Raw genomic sequence first — 17672 nt, 5'->3', positions numbered from 1 at the left:
GTTTGTATGCAGAGCGTGTACGAGGTAACAATAATTATTGAACTATATGAAATAAAATCGTCATAACTTTTGAACGGTTTGCATTAGGACGTTAAAACTGCACGGTCCGCTGCGGTTCATGATTGGAATTAGTACGCGCATGCATGGCTTGGCTTACCAACGAAGCCCACTTTCATTCGGATGGGTTCGTCAATAAGCAAAACTGGCGCATTTGGGGGTCTGAGAATCCGCATTTCGGGATCGAGAAGTCTCTTCGCCAACAACGGCTGATTGTGCGGTGTGTAATGAGCAGTCACGGAATAATCGGTGCGATGTTCCCTGATGGCGCGGTGGCTACCAGCTACCAAAACGTACGTGAACGCTTTGAAAGGTGATCTCTTCCCCATCACCCAAAGCGACCCTGATTTAAGTTGTGGTTCATGCAAGACGGAGCTCGACCGCATCGAAGCAGGAGAGTGTAACACTTTGGGGATCTCATTCGGGCCGTCGGGTACCCAGAGGCCACTGGCGTGGACCTCGATTGACCGCGGTATTCTCCGGATCTTAACACATGCGACTCCTTTTTGTGGGACTATATGAATGACAAGGTGCACACCAATAATGCTAAAACCATTTGCTGAGCTGAAAACAGCCATTCAGGAGACTATCGACAGAGTCGGCGTTCCGAAACAACAGCGCCACATCATCGCCAATGAAGGCAGGCGTACCTAACACGTCATAATCTAAATCTCAATATCTATAGTGACGTTTACGTGTAGAATATAATATATGCATACCATTCTTTGTACTAATTAATACTCACCCTGTAAGCCTTGTAGGCAGGTGACAGGTGACATTCTCCGATGCTGAGCTCCAGTACGTTACACTCACAGAACGATCTGTATCATGTTGTTGTTGTGGTCTTCAGTCCAGAGAGTGGTTTGCTGCAGCTCTCCATGCTACTCTATCCTGTGCAAGCTTCTTCATCTCCCAGTACCTACTGCAGCCTACATCCTTCTGAATCTGCTTAGTGTATTCATCTCTTGGTCTCCCTCTACGATTTCTATCCTCCACGCTGCCCTCCAATACTAAATTGGTGATCCCTTGATACCTCAGAATATGTCCTACCAACCGATCCCTTCCCCTAGTCAAGTTGTGCCACAAATTTCTCTTCTCCCCAATTCTATCCAATACCTCCTCATCAGTTATGTGATCTACCCATCTAATCTTCATCATTCTTCTGTAGCACTACATTTCGAAAGCTTCTATCCCCTTCTTATCCAAACTATTTATCGAACACGATTCACTTCCATACAGGGCTACACTCCATACAAATACTTTCAGAAACGACTGCCTGACACTTAAATCTATACTCGATGTTAACAAATTTCTCTTCTTCAGAAACGCTTTCCTTGCCATTGCCAGTCTACATTTTATATCCTCTCTACTTCGACCATCATCAGTTATTTTGCTCCCCAAATGGCAAAACTCATATACTACTTTAAGCGTCTCATTTCCTAATCTAATTCCCTCAGCATCACCCGATTTAATTGGACTACATTCCATAAAACAGGGCAATTGTAACCTTGGTTTAGAATAGCTCTAAACGCAGTTGACTATAACAATGCTATCTCGCGGATAGAAATTTATATATGGGCTTGGTTCGATACTGCACTGAAAAGTAACCTTTTTACGATGCAGTTGTACGTTCTGTTAAGAAATAATAAAAAAATGGACTTGGTTCTCTTTAACTCTGAACTCTCCATGCACAGAGTAGTTTGCCATGAACGCACAAAAATATATGCCATTCGTTAGTAGATGTGTTCGTTACAGTCGACAGCGTAATAAACTGATAACTCCACCATCGCGACTTGTGAAATCCGCCTGTGAGAGTGCTGCGCCTATCAGATGAACCATACAGCTGACAACTTTACTTTTGTTTCAACTATCGTTTTATTTATTTATTCCCCTTTTGCTCCCGGTATGTCCGCAGTACTGCCACGGCACGCGTTAATTCGCAGCCTCGTGGCTTCTGTACAGGTGGCCGTTACCGTTATACACGCCTGCTATCGTAGCAGTGTCACATGTTATCTGCGTTGGCAAAATCTGCAGCGGGAGGCAGCGGCGGCCATTCAATTTACCGAGGGATAAAAATGGGTCCGCGGTTCCACATTACAAAGAACAACACTCAGCGTATCATCCCGCCGAATTCCACGCACAGCAGTACGCGGGATGTGCTGGGTGACGATGATTTCAAAGCCTGCTGCCCAGAATGGAAAAAAAAGCTGATGGACGGTGCAAGTGATTTGAATTTATTCAACGTCCTCCGTTAACTCATAGTTTTTGATAATAGCAGGTTGTAACGTAGCATTTCGCCTAGGTGCTAGTCCGGTGCGCTATTGTGGTCGCCACGGCCAGTACCCGGTTCCAGGGGGAAGGGAGTAGTTGTTGGGCTGGAAAATGATAGCCCAGTCTTTCTCTGATCCTCCGAACCAGAGATTAAAAACTCGCTGATTTTGAGCATGAAGTCTCGCGCTTGCCCACGCACTTGCTCGCGAGCAGAGCAGAACCTCCTGAACCAGGGCTTAACAACTACTAGCTGATTTTGAGCATGAACTCTCGCGCTTGCTCACGCACTTGCTCGCGAGCAGAGCAGTTGCGGTGTGGTGGGGAGCGAGGGGAACGCGCATCATGTGGTCGTGACGACAGGACAGAAATGCCAACTGCAATCGGTGCCATTTAATAGCAGCGGTGACGAGTCGGCATTGTGTAACACCGACAATGTCGTCGTACTTCAGTCGACAGTGCGAAGAATCTTATCATTTTATACTGAAATATGGGTACCAATAATGTTCAGTTTGTGGTATTGTAATACACTTAATACTTTCGAGAAATTCAATCTACAAAGGGACTAGAAGCCTTACCACGTTAAAGAATACGAAAACGGAAAATGTGACAGCAGAGTGTGTACATGTGGTTTTAGAACTTAAAAGTAAGCTCTCTGAAGAGACAGAAGAAGAAGAACAAGAAGAAGAAGAAGAAGAAGAAATAGACAGATCAAGAGGGTCTGCCGTTCGGATGGGCTACAACATTGCACTACTTTTATTAGATTCCTTGCGCGCTTTCAAGGACGGTGATTTAGAAAAACAATACCTGGTGCTTGCAGCTGAACAATTATGTTCACTCTAGGCAGAACATTTTCGTGTCGTTTATCAAACACGACAGTCATGCATCCCACACGGCGTATTGCAAACGATGATCAGAGCCAGCTTTCAAAAATTTTCTGACGAGTTGGGTGCATATTCATTGGAACTCTATGAAAGTGTAGATATCGCAGGGATACAGCTGGAGGCATCATTCACTGCAGCGTTAAATGAAGTGCAGAAAATATAGGTTTATAGTAGAATATACGAGGGTCACTCCAAAAGAAATGCACACTATTTTTCTTTTAAATCCATCTTTTATTCTACATGTTTGAAAGATTTACAGTGGGTAGATACATCCTTTAGGAACAATATTTTCATTTCTCCAGATAATTTCCATCCCTCTCAACTGCCTTACGCCATCTTGAAACCAGCGCGTGTATACCCGCGCAGTAAAATTCTGGACCAACCTGTTGGAGTCACTGTTTGGCAGCGTGCACAAGGGAGCCATCATCTTCAAACTTTGTTCCACGAAGAGAGTCTTTCAGTTTCCCAAAGAGATGATAGTCACATGGAGCCAGATCAGGACTGTAAGGCGGGTGTTTCAGTGTTGTCCATCCTAGTTTTGTTAGCGCTTACATGCTTTTTTGACTGACATGTGCACTGTCGCCCAACAGCAAAACATCTTGCTTTTGCCGATGTGGTCGAACACGACTCACTCGAGCTTGAAGTTTCTTCATTGTCGTCACATATGCATCAGAATTTATGGTACTTCCACTTGGCATGATGTCCACAAGCAAGAGTCCTTCGGAATCGAAAAAAAAACCGTAGCCATAAGTTTTCCAGCAGAAGGTGTGGTTTTGAATTCTTTTGTGGGGGAATTTGCATGATGCCACTTCATTGATTGCCTCTTCGTCTCTGGTGAAAAATGATGGAGCCATGTTTCATCACCTGTCACAATTCTTCCACGAAATTCATCTCCGCCATTTTCTTACTGTTGCAATAGTTCGCTGCATACCGTTTTTCTTGTTTGTTTGTAATCCACTGTCTACATCCTGGGAACTCACCTGCCACAAACCTTTTTTAACGCCAACACTTTCAGTATTCTGCAAACACTTCCTTCCCCTATTCCAACGTAGCGTGACAATTCGTTCACTGTGATACGTCTGTCAGCATTCGCCAATTCGTTAACTATCTGCACATTGTCTGGAGTGTGTGCAGTACGAGGCCTGCCGCTGCGAGCACAATCCTCAACATTGCCGTGCCCTCTTTCATCACGTAACCTGCTTGCCCACGGACCAACTGTACTGCGATCGACAGCAGCATCTCCATACACCTCCTTCAACCTCTTGTGGATGTTTCCCACTGTCTCGTTTTCACAGCACAGGAATTCTATGACAGCACGTTGCTTCTGACGAACGGCAAGTGTAGCAGCCATCTTGAAGACATGCTGTGACGGCGCCACTCACGGGAACAGATTGCACTAAGTTTGAAAACAAGCGGGAAGGATGTATCTACACACTGTAAAACTTTCACACATGCAGAATGAAAACTGTATTTTTACAAAAATAGTGTGCATTTCTTTAGGAGTGACCCTCGTATTAGTTTACCGCGCAGGCGAAAAAAAGTCATGGGACAGCGACACGCACATATACAGATGAGTCTAATATCGTGTACACAAGATATCCAACGACACTGCGTTGGCGGAGCTGTTATTTGTACTCGGACGATTCATGTGGAAATGTTTCCGACGTTATTGTGGAACTAACAAACTGTGAACGAGGAATGGTAGTTGGAGCTAGACGTATGAGACATTCCATTTCGGCTGTTGGTAGGGAATTCAGTATTCAGAGATCCACAGTGCCAAAAGTGTGCTGAGGATATGACATTCCGGGCATTAACTCTCACCACGGACAAGGCAGAGACAGACGTCTTCACTTAACGACCCAGAGCAACAAGGTTTGCTTACAGTTGTCACCAACAAACAAGCAACAATGCGCGAAATAACCGTGGAAATCAGAGTGAGACGTACGACGGACGGTCTAATCCGTTTAAACAGTGCGGCAAAAATTGGCGTTCACGGGCTACGACAGTACCCGACCGACTTGTATGCCTTTGCTAACAGGACGACATCACCTGCAGCGCCTCTCTTGGATTCGTGATCACGTCGGTTGGAACCTAGACGGCGGGAAAACAGTGGTTTGTTCAAACGAGTCCCGATTCGGTTAGTAAGAGCCGATGGATGTGGCGCAGAACCCACGGAGACCAGGATCCTAGTTTTCAATAAGGCACTGTGTAGGATGGTTGTGGTTCCATAATGATTGTGGGCTGTATTTACATGGGCTGTGTGATAAACCTTTTGCATTTTCTTTATGTTTTCGTCTTCCTTAAAGGCAAAGAGACAAGATGAAGCGGTAGCCCATCATAGAGCTTATGCCTACCGTCATGTATTTTTTGACTTTCAGTTGTTAATAAACAGAGAATTTTTTCTGGTACCGGTAGGAGCAAGGAGGGATTCGCGCTCGGCTAGTGAAAGAGTGAGAAGCACGTCAATATTTTAGCGAGTAATTGTAGACCGCCATTTTGGGGTCGCTATGAATAAGTGAGGAGTGTGGATTTTATATGTGCACCGTTCAGAAAAATACAGTATTGTTTTATTAACAGAAAGGTCGTGTGAGTTGTTATTTCAAATAGTGCAATAATTACAACCACTGAAGCCCACCTGTGTACTTTGGAAAATTACGAAGATCCGATAAGCTTAATAGGAACACGGTCAAGACTTCAAAGGTGAACGCGGCGACCAAACATAGTATTATAAAGAATGGTAAGCACAAATCTACAGCGGAGAAAGAAACTACTCCGCCCTGCAAAATAATATGAACTAATACGGACATATTTCCAGGCACAGCTCAGCTTATTGTGTTTGTCATTCACGCCGAAAAATTAATCTCATTAATTCAATACATTTAAAGAAGCCACGCATATTATTATCATCTATTTCATTATTTTATTATACTATAAAGTGGCGACCGTGACAGGACGATACGCAGTGGGCAAAACTGTGAGTACTAGTATTGTTAGGAAAATGAATATACATGTATGTTAACGATTTCTTTATGTTCCATGTACGCTGATGATGTGACGGAGACGATGATGTGGTACTGAAGAAATGCTATAAAAAGGAAATAATAAATAAATTAGAAGGAAAAAAGGCGACAGTACCGAGAGCACACAACAAAGCACAATAGAGGAAGTACGACTTACAAGACAACAATCAGGTAGGACTGCGCAATGCATATAGAGAATGCGTTCCCAGTAGACCTATTAGAAAATCCATCCACCTATTTCCTAAATTCCAGAACCTAAAGCTTCAGATATTAACGCTATTGTAGTCAAGTGGAGATAATGACATTTCTTTATTAGTATAGAAAGTATATTGACTAAAGAATAGCTGAGACTATAATTACATACAACTGTATATGCATTTTTTTTCGCGTGAGAAGTAGCGCGGAAGTAAAATCTTCAAAAAAGAAAATTTTTATTTTGATAACTGCAGTGGTATAAGGATTTCTATAATGGAGGGTCAAAACAATAAGGAAATGTCATTCGAAAATCATAATGCGAATGTAGTGGATGTTCATTTGCAAAATGCAACAATGAGTGGTTTGGAACTGTTTAACGGTGATTATTTGGATGCTGGGCGCGACATGCCATTGTTGCATTCGACGCCCGTGAATACAGAACATTTAATTACAAGCAATACGTTAATTACAGTAGACGTAACTAATGGCACCTCGAGGCCAGAGAATATTTTAAATGAGAGCAGTACGCGTAGTACGGACGCAGATGTTGACAGGCGTAGGCCGGAAGTGAATACGGGAGATATGCAAGCCTTATTTCGAGCCTTAACAGAATCCATACAAACAAGCATGAATGCAATGAAAGCAGACATAAATTCAAAAATGTCGGGCTTAGAGACTAAAATGTCAAGTTTACAAACGATACAAGCAGACATGACTAACATGAAAGCAGACATGACCACAGTGAAGTCCGAGATCGAGAAGGTTAATACAAACATGACACACATTTCAGACGACGTAAAAAATTTGCGCACAGAACTCAATAGTCTGGACACGAAGTTCACACAGCAGATTTCACAAATCTCCATGGAGGTGGATAGTAAAATTAATGAACAAGTACAAATTTCGGTTCACGATATGGGTGAGAAATTAAAAGGCATAGTGGGCGAAAAATTTGAAACACTAACACACACGTATCGACAGGAGCTATCCGGAATTAGAGAAACCCAAGAGAATTTACAGGCAATGCAAAAGAATACGCAGGTCAACTTAGACAATGTACAATCAGAAGTAGCGAAACTACATTCTTTCTGTAACGACTTGCCAGAAAATGTAGAAAAAATCACATTGGAGGTAGGATTACTTAAGTTAGAAAACAAGAGGATCAACTCAGACATTGTGCACCTTTATGAATCGGTAAAGAGCAATGCAAAGGACGACAATACAACGTTCGCAGAAAAATGCGTACGTGAACAGCGTACCTATGTGGAAGCAGTAAAGGAAGTAATGAGGGACAAGGAAGAAGAAATCTTAAAACGCGTAGAACATGATATCAGGCAGTTAGAACAACGGTTAAGAGACGAAATAGTTAACAAACAAAGTACGGTAATATCATCGCCTGGGGCGGTAAGCGGAGCGATAAACAGCCATCCGCCAATGGGAGGAATCAGTGGCGCGGACAACAATGCCCAACCCACGCCGCGCGACCGCATGTCGACGCGCGACGCGAGCAGCGGGCAAAACTTTGCTGAAACAAATATACAATCACCGAAGGGAAATGCTGTTCCGCCGTGCTGGACAGCGTTGTTAATGGATGAGAGCTTAATAAAACATCGACAGTTTCCCGTATTCTCAAATGAGAAAAAGCGAACGCACCCAGTGGTGTTTGTCCGAGCCTTTAGAAACGTACTGCCCAGGACTTGGACAGAAGCTCAAAAAATTAAATATGTAGTAGGACACACCGAGGGTGATGCCCTTTTGTGGGCTACGGAGATGTCAGAACTTTGCGAGACATATGAGCAGTTTGAGAATGCATTTTTAGATAAATACTGGTCAACAGCTATCCAGGAGAGGTTAAGACGAGAGGTATTTAACCCAGTACCATATCATTCAAAATTCGGGGGGCTAAGAAGCTATTTTGAAAAATACATAAACAAGACCCGTTACTGGAATAATCCGATATCTCATGTCGATGTACTGAAAATCTTAAAGAACAAGTTACCTGCAAATGTTAGGGAAAAATTAATAACTGTTCCCGAATATGATCTGGAGTATTTTCTTTCAGTGCTCGACTCAATAGATCTGATTCATGAGGATGGGCAAGCCACACCTAGTTATCGTAACGGTAATGAGCACAACCCAAACGGGAAGAACTACGGTAACGGCAACGGCTTTGGAAATTATAACGGTCGTGTGCGTATGAATGAATGGCATCCATATGTACCGCCGCGCCACAACGGAAATCCGTACAATCGGTCTACCTACCAGCCACAGAGTGGCCGAGGGTCGTACGAAACTAAATATCAGCCGTATAGGTACGGTAATGGCAGAGACAATAGAAACTCGAGGGAAAACTTCGACAATGGGCGACAAGGAAATGCAAATTACCAGGAACGGAATATGCAACACAGGGATCCGAGAGATAACAGGCAGCCCGTACAGTCAAATCGAAACAACCGGGACACGAACTGGCGAGCACGCGAACATACAGTAAACATAGTAGAAGTGACGGCAGAAAATGAAACAATACCTTTACCGGCCCCAGGAAATAATAATCGAGCGTGACTAGAGGAAGGAAATCTAGCGTGCCATTTCAAAGGAACCATCGCAGTGTTTGCCTGAAGTGATTTAGGGAAATTACGGAAAGCATAAAGCACGATGGCCAGACGGGAGTTTGAACCGTCGTCCTCCCTAATGCGAATCCAGTATGCGGTCCAACTGAACCGTTCATTGGTTTGAGCAACATTCTGGACAACTCGAGCGAATGATTTGGGCATCCGTATCGCCCGACATGAATCTCATAGGACATTTACGGGACGAAATCAAGAGATCAGTTTGTGCACAAAATCCTGCACCAGCCACACTTTCGCAATTATGCACGGCTATAGAGCCAGCATGACTCAATATTTCTGCAGGGTACTTCCTAAGACTTCCTCACTCCATACCACGTCTTGCTACTGGACTACGCCGGGCGAAAGGAGGTCCATCGTCATATTAAGAGAGATGGTTCAAATGGCTCTGAGAACTATGGGACTTAACATCTTAGGTCATCAGTCCCCTAGAACTTAGAACTACCTAAGGGGCTCCGGAACGCCCTATACTTGCAATGTTAAAATAACGCTTATAAATTTCATCTTTCCTCACAAAGTATTTGAGGTAGGAAGTTGAACTTTTTACAGATTATTTATTGGAATATGGGCTACAACTTAACACAGGGATTTTACAAAATTTTAGTTCAGTTATTAAAGATGATTTTTTTTCAATTGTAATGAAAATTCACAACATATTTTGCAATTTTTTATTTATATATTCAAAAATATACAGTTTTTTGGAAAAAGGCTGTGTTAAATTATGCAGAAGGTACTGTGTAACATTTACTGAAAGTTTGAAACAAATATGTTTGGAAGATCCTTAGAAAACATGTAATTAGTATGAGAAAATAAAAGTTTTGGGAATCGAGCGACAAAGACTGGATTAACTTTTTAGTGCATTCCAGGTCCATAGGATGGATTATCTTCATCCTCTGCAAACTCCTCCTCCAGCTTCCTCTTGTTCCTCCTCCTGTTTACTCATGCTTGTATTTCTAGACTCTTTACAGCCCTGTCTGCAGCCCGAAGGCGTTCCTTCTCTAAAGCAAGCATCGCTCGTACCATGTTAGAATGTTATTATTTACAGTAATAACACATACCTTTGGCTTTCCAACATTTCTCCTTTTCTTAAAAGCCTTCAGAGGATTTCTAATAACTTTACTTTTACTCATTATTATACTTCAACAAAATAGAGACTCAAGAAACAGAATTAATTACGAATATTTTCGAGATAACGACAGAGTAAATAAACATGAAACAATCGACAATCACACCAGCGATATATATTGAACCATCACAGGTTAGCCACAACACATATCTTATTTCACAGCACTAAAATGTACCTGATGAACACGGACGTTAATAATAACACCATTTGACAGCACTTTAACAGCGCCACAGTGGGTCACGCCCATGTAGAACACATTTCAAAAAAAATTTAAAAATAGTTGTAGTCTTCGGAATTGAATAAATTATATATCTATTAAAAGGTAATAGTCTGCAGATTCAGAAAACGCAAAAAAGTAAAAATTGAACTTTTCATGATTTTGAGCCTTTCCGGAGCCCCTTAAACCCAACTAACCTAAAGACATCACACACATCCATGCCCGAGGCAGGATTCGAACCTGCGACCGTAGCAGTCCCGCCGTTCCGGACTGCAGCGCCTAGAACCGCAAGACCACCGCGGCCGGCTATTAAGAGAGAACCCATGACTTTTGTCACCTCAGCGTACTTGTTTGCAGGTGGAGCGCCATTCACGTTGGCAAAAAGTAAGTATTCGTAGTGCACAAAATTATAGAGATTCCAGTATTCAAATCTGGTTAGTCTGCAGCTTGAAGTAATTGATCTGTAATGTCACAGAAAATATTTTTAAAAAACTCTAGATTTCTTCAGACGTTTCCCTCAGGATCGATGTCATCGCCTACGCGTCCCCACACAGCTCTTCACCCTTATTCCCTGAGTCGACCGAGGGGGCATTGTATTCGCTGCTCGCAGGCTTGCGCCAACCGTCTGCTCACCGAACACAGTCGCTATGAAACCCTGTCCCGCGATCGGTCCACTGCTGTGGGCGCCCCATGTACTGCCGGCACTGAGGTTGACCCCTCACCGGTGGTCGAGTGTGACATCATTCCAAAGTCTGGCAGACAGCGAAAAACTTTCCGAGGGGCCGATCGTAGGCCTCCCCAGTTCGTTTGACGAACAGGCTTCGGGCGTTATCTGTGGCTGACGATATCTCTAACCTGGATGCAGTTGTCCACCCTGTTCCAGAGGAAGCTTCTCAGCCTGCAAGGTCTGGGCATTCACAGATGGTGGGTTTGCTGGTAGTTGGGAGCTCCAGCGTTAAGCGCGAAGTGGGGCACTTACGAACATGGCTGCTAAGGAGGGGCTGGCTCTGAGCACTATGGGACTTAACATCTATGGTCATCAGTCCCCTAGAACTGAGAACTACTTAAACCTAACTAACCTAAGGACAGCACACAACACCCAGCCATCACGAGGCAGAGAAAATCCCTGACCCCGCCGGGAATCGAACCCGGGAACCCGGGCGTGGGAAGCGAGAACGCTACCGCACGACCACGAGATGCGGGCGCTAAGGAGGGGAAAGAAGCCAGTGTGCACTCCGTGTGCATACCGGGTGGGAGTCATTCCGGATGTGAAAAAGGTGCTTCCGGATGCCATGAAGTGTACAGGGTGCAGGCAACTGCATTTGGCGACTCATGTCGGTACCAATGACGTGTGTCGCTTTGGATTGAAGGAGACTCTCCTTCGTTTCGGGCGGGTAGCGGAAATAGCAAAGACTGCCAGTCTTGCTTCCGAGATTAAGGCGGAGCTCACCGTCTGTACCCTCGTCGATAGAACCGACTGTGGTCCTTTGGCGCAGAGCCGAGTTGAGGGTCTGAATGAGAAGCTCGGGTCGTTCTGTGACCGTGTAGGCTACAGATTCCTCGACTTGCGCCATCGGCTGATGGGTTTGCGGGTTCCGCTTAATAGGTCAGCAGTCCACTACACACTGGAGGCGGCTACACGGTTGGCGGGGGCTGTGTGGAAGGGACTGGGCGGTTATTTGGGTTAGAGGGTCTCAGGGAACCATAGAAAGGGCGGTGGTGGTGGTGGTGGTTAGTGTTTAACGTCCCGTCGACAACGAGGTCATTAGAGACGGAGCGCAAGCTCGGGTTAGGGAAGGATTGGGAAGGAAATCGGCCGTGCCCTTTCAAAGGAACCATCCCGGCATTTGCCTGAAACGATTTAGGGAAATCACGGAAAACCTAAATCAGGATGGCCAGAGACGGGATTGAACCGTCGTCCTCCCGAATGCGAGTCCAGTGTGCTAACCACTGCGCCACCTCGCTCGGTAGAAAGGGCGTCCGTCTAACAGGGGGCAGGTAAAACACAGTAAGGTAGTTGTAGAAACGATCGGTACTGTAGTTGTAATTCGTCGTAGCTGCGTTGGAAATGAACCAGAGCTTCAAACTCTAATAGAAAGCACTGAAGCTCAAATAGTTATAGGTACAGAAAGCTAGCTGAAGCCGGAAATAAGTTCAGCCGAAATTCTTTCAAACGATCTAACAGTGTTCAAAAAGGATAGATTAAATACAGTTGGTGGTGGACTATTTATTGCTGTCAGAAACAGTTTACCTTTTAGTGAAGTTGAAGTAGATAGTTTCTGCGAAATAGTATGGGTAGAGGTTGTATCTGACAATTGGACTAAACTATTAATTGGATCGTTTTACCGCCCCCGGCCTCAGAAGATGTAGTTGCTGAATGGTTTAAAGAAAACTTGAGTCTTATTTCAAATAGGTACCCCACCCATACAATCATAGTTGGTGGCGGTAAGAGGTGGCCGTTGTCTCTGGCAATGGCAACTCTCACTCATATTTCTAATAATGTAACAATATTTAATGCAATTGATGGTCGTGTTTTTCTGAGAAATCGTGTTTGATGGTAATAACATCATTTTTGATCGTAATAATTCATTTAATTTACTTAGCACAGATTTACTGTTGGTGCCTGCAAACCAACACCAAGTTATAGAAGAATGACCAGAGGAATCGAACTGTTTTTTATTGATTGAATAAGTTAAGAATGCTCACTGTTTCCTATATTTCCTTATCCTATTGAGTTCATAGCAGGAGGGAGAAAGAAATGAATGTATGAAAATAATTGCAGGAAGAATGTTTCGGGAGAGATAAGGATCGAACGACCTTTAGCGATTATGGATGTACGATAGGGAACAACTAGTCGATAGGCAGCGATTATGGAAGCTCTGAAACTTCAGCCTTTGGCTGTGGCGAGGTGTAGGAAGGTTGGATAGTCTGCAAAACTTAAGATTTCAGTCTTTTGGAGGCAAAGCGCGGGATCTTTCCCATTGTGTAGAAGGGAGGTTGTTCTGCTCGCCTGACCGTTCATGGTGGGGGCGGCTCTTAACCAATCATCAGCTCGGAATTTCCCCGGTTTAAAGTTGCCGGTCAAACCTCCCTTCTATACAATGGGAAAGATCCCGCGCTCTGCCTCCAAAAGACTGAAACGTAAGTTTTGCAGACTATCCAACCTTCCTACACCTCGCTACAGCCAAAGGCTGAAGTTTCAGAGCTTCCATAATCGCTGCCTATCGACTAGTTGTTCCCTATCGTACACCCATAATCGCTAAATGTCGTTCGATCCTTATTCTCTCCCGAAACATTCTTCCTGCAATTAATTTCATACACTCATTTCTTTCTCCCTCCTGCTGTGGACTCAATAGGATAAGGAAATATAGGAAACAGTGGGCATTATTAACTTATTCAATCGATAAAAAACTGTTCGATTCCTCTGGGCATTCTTTTATAGTTTGGTGTTGGTTTGCAGGCACTGACAGTGAATCTGTGCTAAGTAAATTAAATATACTATTACGTTCAAAAAATGATGTTATTACAATCAAACTCGTGTTCTCAGAAGAACACAACGATCAATTGCATTAAATATTTTTACATTATTAAAAATATGAGTGAGAGTTGCCATTGCCGAAGACAATGGCCACCTCTCAGCGACTTCAATCTACCCTCGATATGCTGGAAAAATTATACGTTTAAAGCCGGCGGCAGGCATATAACATCATCAGAAATTTTACTGAATGCTTTCTCAGAAAATTATTTTGAACAATTAGTTCATGAGCACACTCGAAGCGTAAATGTTTGCGAAAGCATACTTGACCTCTTAGCAACAAATAATCCTGGACAAATAGTGAGTATCGTGACGAATACAGGAATTAGTGACCACAAGGTAGTTGCTGCTAGGCTGAATACCGTAACACCCACAACCATCAAAACGAAACGCAAAGTATGTCTGTTTGAAAAAGCTGATAAAAATGCTCTTAATGCCTTTTTAAGAGACAGTCTTCACTCCTTCCGATCTGTTCATGTAAGCAGAGAAAAGTTGTGGAATGATTTCAAAGAGATAGTAGCGACAGCAGTTGAGAGATATATACCACATATATTAATAAGTTATGGTACTGATCCCCCATGGTACACAGAAGGGGTCAGATCGCCGTCGCAGAAACAGCGAAAAAAGAATGCCAAATTTAAAACAACGCAAAATCCCCAAGACGCAAAGTTTTGCAGAAGTTTGAAATATAGGGCGTACTTCAATGCGAGATCCTTTTAATAATTTCCACAACGAAATTCTGTCTCGAAATCTGGCAGAAAACCCAAAGAGATTCCGGCCACACATAAAGCACACCAGTGAAAAGACGCAATCAGTACCTTCGCTGCTCGATAACAACGGTGAAGTCATTGATGACAGTGCCACTAAAGCACAGTTATTAAACACGGTTTTCCGATACTCCTTCGCCAAAGAAGACGAAGTATATGTTCCTGAATTCCAATCAAGAAAAACTGCCAAGATGAGAAACATAGAAGTAGATATCCTCGGTGTAGCAAAGCAGCTTAAATCACTTAATAAAGCTAAGGCGTCCGAACCCGAATGTATACCGGTCAGGTTCCTGTCAGAGTATGCTGCTACAATAGCTCCATATTTAGCAGTTATATACAACCGTTCGCTCACAGGAAGATCCGTACCTAGAGACTGGAAAATTGCTCAAGTCACACCAATACCCAAAAAGGGAAATACGAGTAATCCGCTGAATTAGAGGCCCATATCACTAACGTCAATTTGCAGTAGGGTTTTGGAAGATATACTTTGTTCGAACATTATGAATTACCTCAAAGAAAGCGACTTATTGACACATAGTCATCATGGATTCAGAAAACATCATTCTTGTGAAACATAACTATCTCTTTATACGCATGAAGTAATGAGTGATATCGACAGGGGATGTCAAATTGATTCCATATTTTTAGATTTCCAAAGGGCTTTCGACACCGTTCCTCACAAGCGTCTTCTAACCAAACTGAATGCCTATCTAATATCGCCTCCGTTTGAGGCGTAGCACCGTATACCGATCCTGCCTTGGAGGCGGTTAAGTGGGAGATGTGCGTCAGAGCTGGATAGTGACAGATGGTGACGCGAGACTGGACGCGCATGTAGTTTATGTATCAGCCGATAGAGGACAATATTGGATGGGGGGATTGTGATTTTAATTTCGATTGTGCCCACTAGAGTGCACTAAAGTAATAGAATGTTTTTCATAAACTGTTCTAGTATTTTCATAAAGTGTTATTATGTCTTTTTTGTGTATGTAAAATGTTATAAATGTGTTTTAGCAGAATGAATGATGCGTGAGTATGGTTTAAGGTTAATATGAAGATAATTGTTTAACGAGCTATGTAGTAGGATTTAGTGTGGGAACATTTTGAAGAAGTGTGGCTATGGACAAAGGAGATTTTTGTAGAATAGATTTGTAAAGTAAGCTTATGGTAAAGGGAAAGTTAATTCAGGTATAAATAACAATAGTAAATAACTTTATGCATAAGCAAAACTTCAGTATATTAGATAATTACGTCGGTGAAAAGTGCAGTCGTTAGGTTTACTATTTTGCGATTGGTTATTGATGAAAAGCGCGGATTGACGCGGGAGAATGTTGTTTTGCTATTGGCTGTTGAGTAAACTGACCAATGGTAAAGCAATATTCTTCGCGCGCCTTTCTCTGCTGGTTGAGAAGACAGAGTATTCTAGAGAAGAGTGGGAGCCTAGCCATGAAACAGTTCGGACGTGTGTAGTAGTAGTTCCGATGGAAACGATAAGTTGCCGGATGTAGCAGTGTTTCATAAATCAAAAGTGTGGTAAAGTGACGGCATAATTATTCCGATGGGCATCTAGAAATTTCGGAATTTTTAAGTGAATTTTGTGACGAGGAAATACATATATTCCTCGCGGCGTATTGAGCAGGTCGGTGGCTAAAAACTGTGACTGCATTTGGTACCGACAGAGCATTCTCAATCAAAAATAATCAGTATTTTTGTAGCTATTACGTTTTCGGTAAATGCAACACCATAAACTTGATAACGTGAGAGAAAGTGATTGTGAGTGACTGTGTTAAGACTAGCACGGGCTTGGCAGTGATACTTGTCCACCTAAGTTTCAGAATATATTAATTGAGGACAAAATTTCCAACCTTCCATTTCGTGTGAAAACTTTCTCCCGAAACGTAGATTGGTGACTTTAATTGCAGCCTGGTTCACGTCGAAGTACAGTAGGTTTCGCTCGGCTTCCCTACTGATGATCTGCTGAGACAATGTTCACAGGTAGGTGCAGGTTCGTCGTAAAGGGACGGAAAGAAACGCGCCGCCGCACGTTGTGAGACTGAATTAGTGTTTTCCTGTCAGAAAGGTCACAGTTCGTAGTAACAAACGGAAAGTCATCGAGTAAAAGAGGAGTAATATCCGGCGTTCCCCAAGGAAGTGTTATAGGCGCTCTATTCTTCTTTATCTATATTAACGACATAGGAGACAATCTGAGTAGCCGTCTTAGTTTTTTTGCAGATGATGCTGTCGTTTACCATCTTGGAAAGTCATCAGATGGCCAAAATGAATTCAAAATGATTTAGATAAGATATCTATATGGTGTGAAAAGTGGCAATTGGCCCTGAATAAAGAAAAGAGTAAAGTTATACACATGAGTAGTAAAAGAAAACCGCTAAATTTCAATTACGCGATAAGTCACACAAATCTGAAGGCTGATATTCAACTAAATACTTAGGGATTACAATTACAAATAAGCTAAATTGGAACGATCACATAGATAATGTTATGGGTAGAGCAAACCAAAGAGTGCGATTCATTGGCAGAACACTTAGAAGGTGCAACAGTTCTATTAAAGAGACTGCTTACACCATGCTTGTCCACCATATCCAGGAGTACTGCTGTGCGGTGTGGGATCCCAATCACATGGGACTGACGGATGACATCGAAAAAGTACAAAGAAGGGCATCTCGTTTTGTATTATAGCAAAATAGGGGAGTAGTGACACAGACATGATACGTGAATTGGAGTGGCATTAATTAAAACAAAGGCGTTTTGCGTTGCGACGGGATCGTCTTATGCAATTTCAATCACCAGTTTCCTCATCCGATTGCGAAAACATCCCGTTGACACCCACCTACATAGGGAGAAATGATCATCATAATAAAATAAGAGAAATCACGGCTCGCACAGAAAAATTTAAGTGCTCGTTTTCCAGCGCACCGTTCGAGAGTGGAACGGTAGAGAGACACTTGAAGATGGTTCATT

The sequence above is a fragment of the Schistocerca cancellata genome, chromosome 7, assembly GCF_023864275.1.
Source record: "Schistocerca cancellata isolate TAMUIC-IGC-003103 chromosome 7, iqSchCanc2.1, whole genome shotgun sequence".
Classification (NCBI taxonomy): domain Eukaryota; kingdom Metazoa; phylum Arthropoda; class Insecta; order Orthoptera; family Acrididae; genus Schistocerca; species Schistocerca cancellata.
This window is presented reverse-complemented; position numbering follows the sequence as displayed.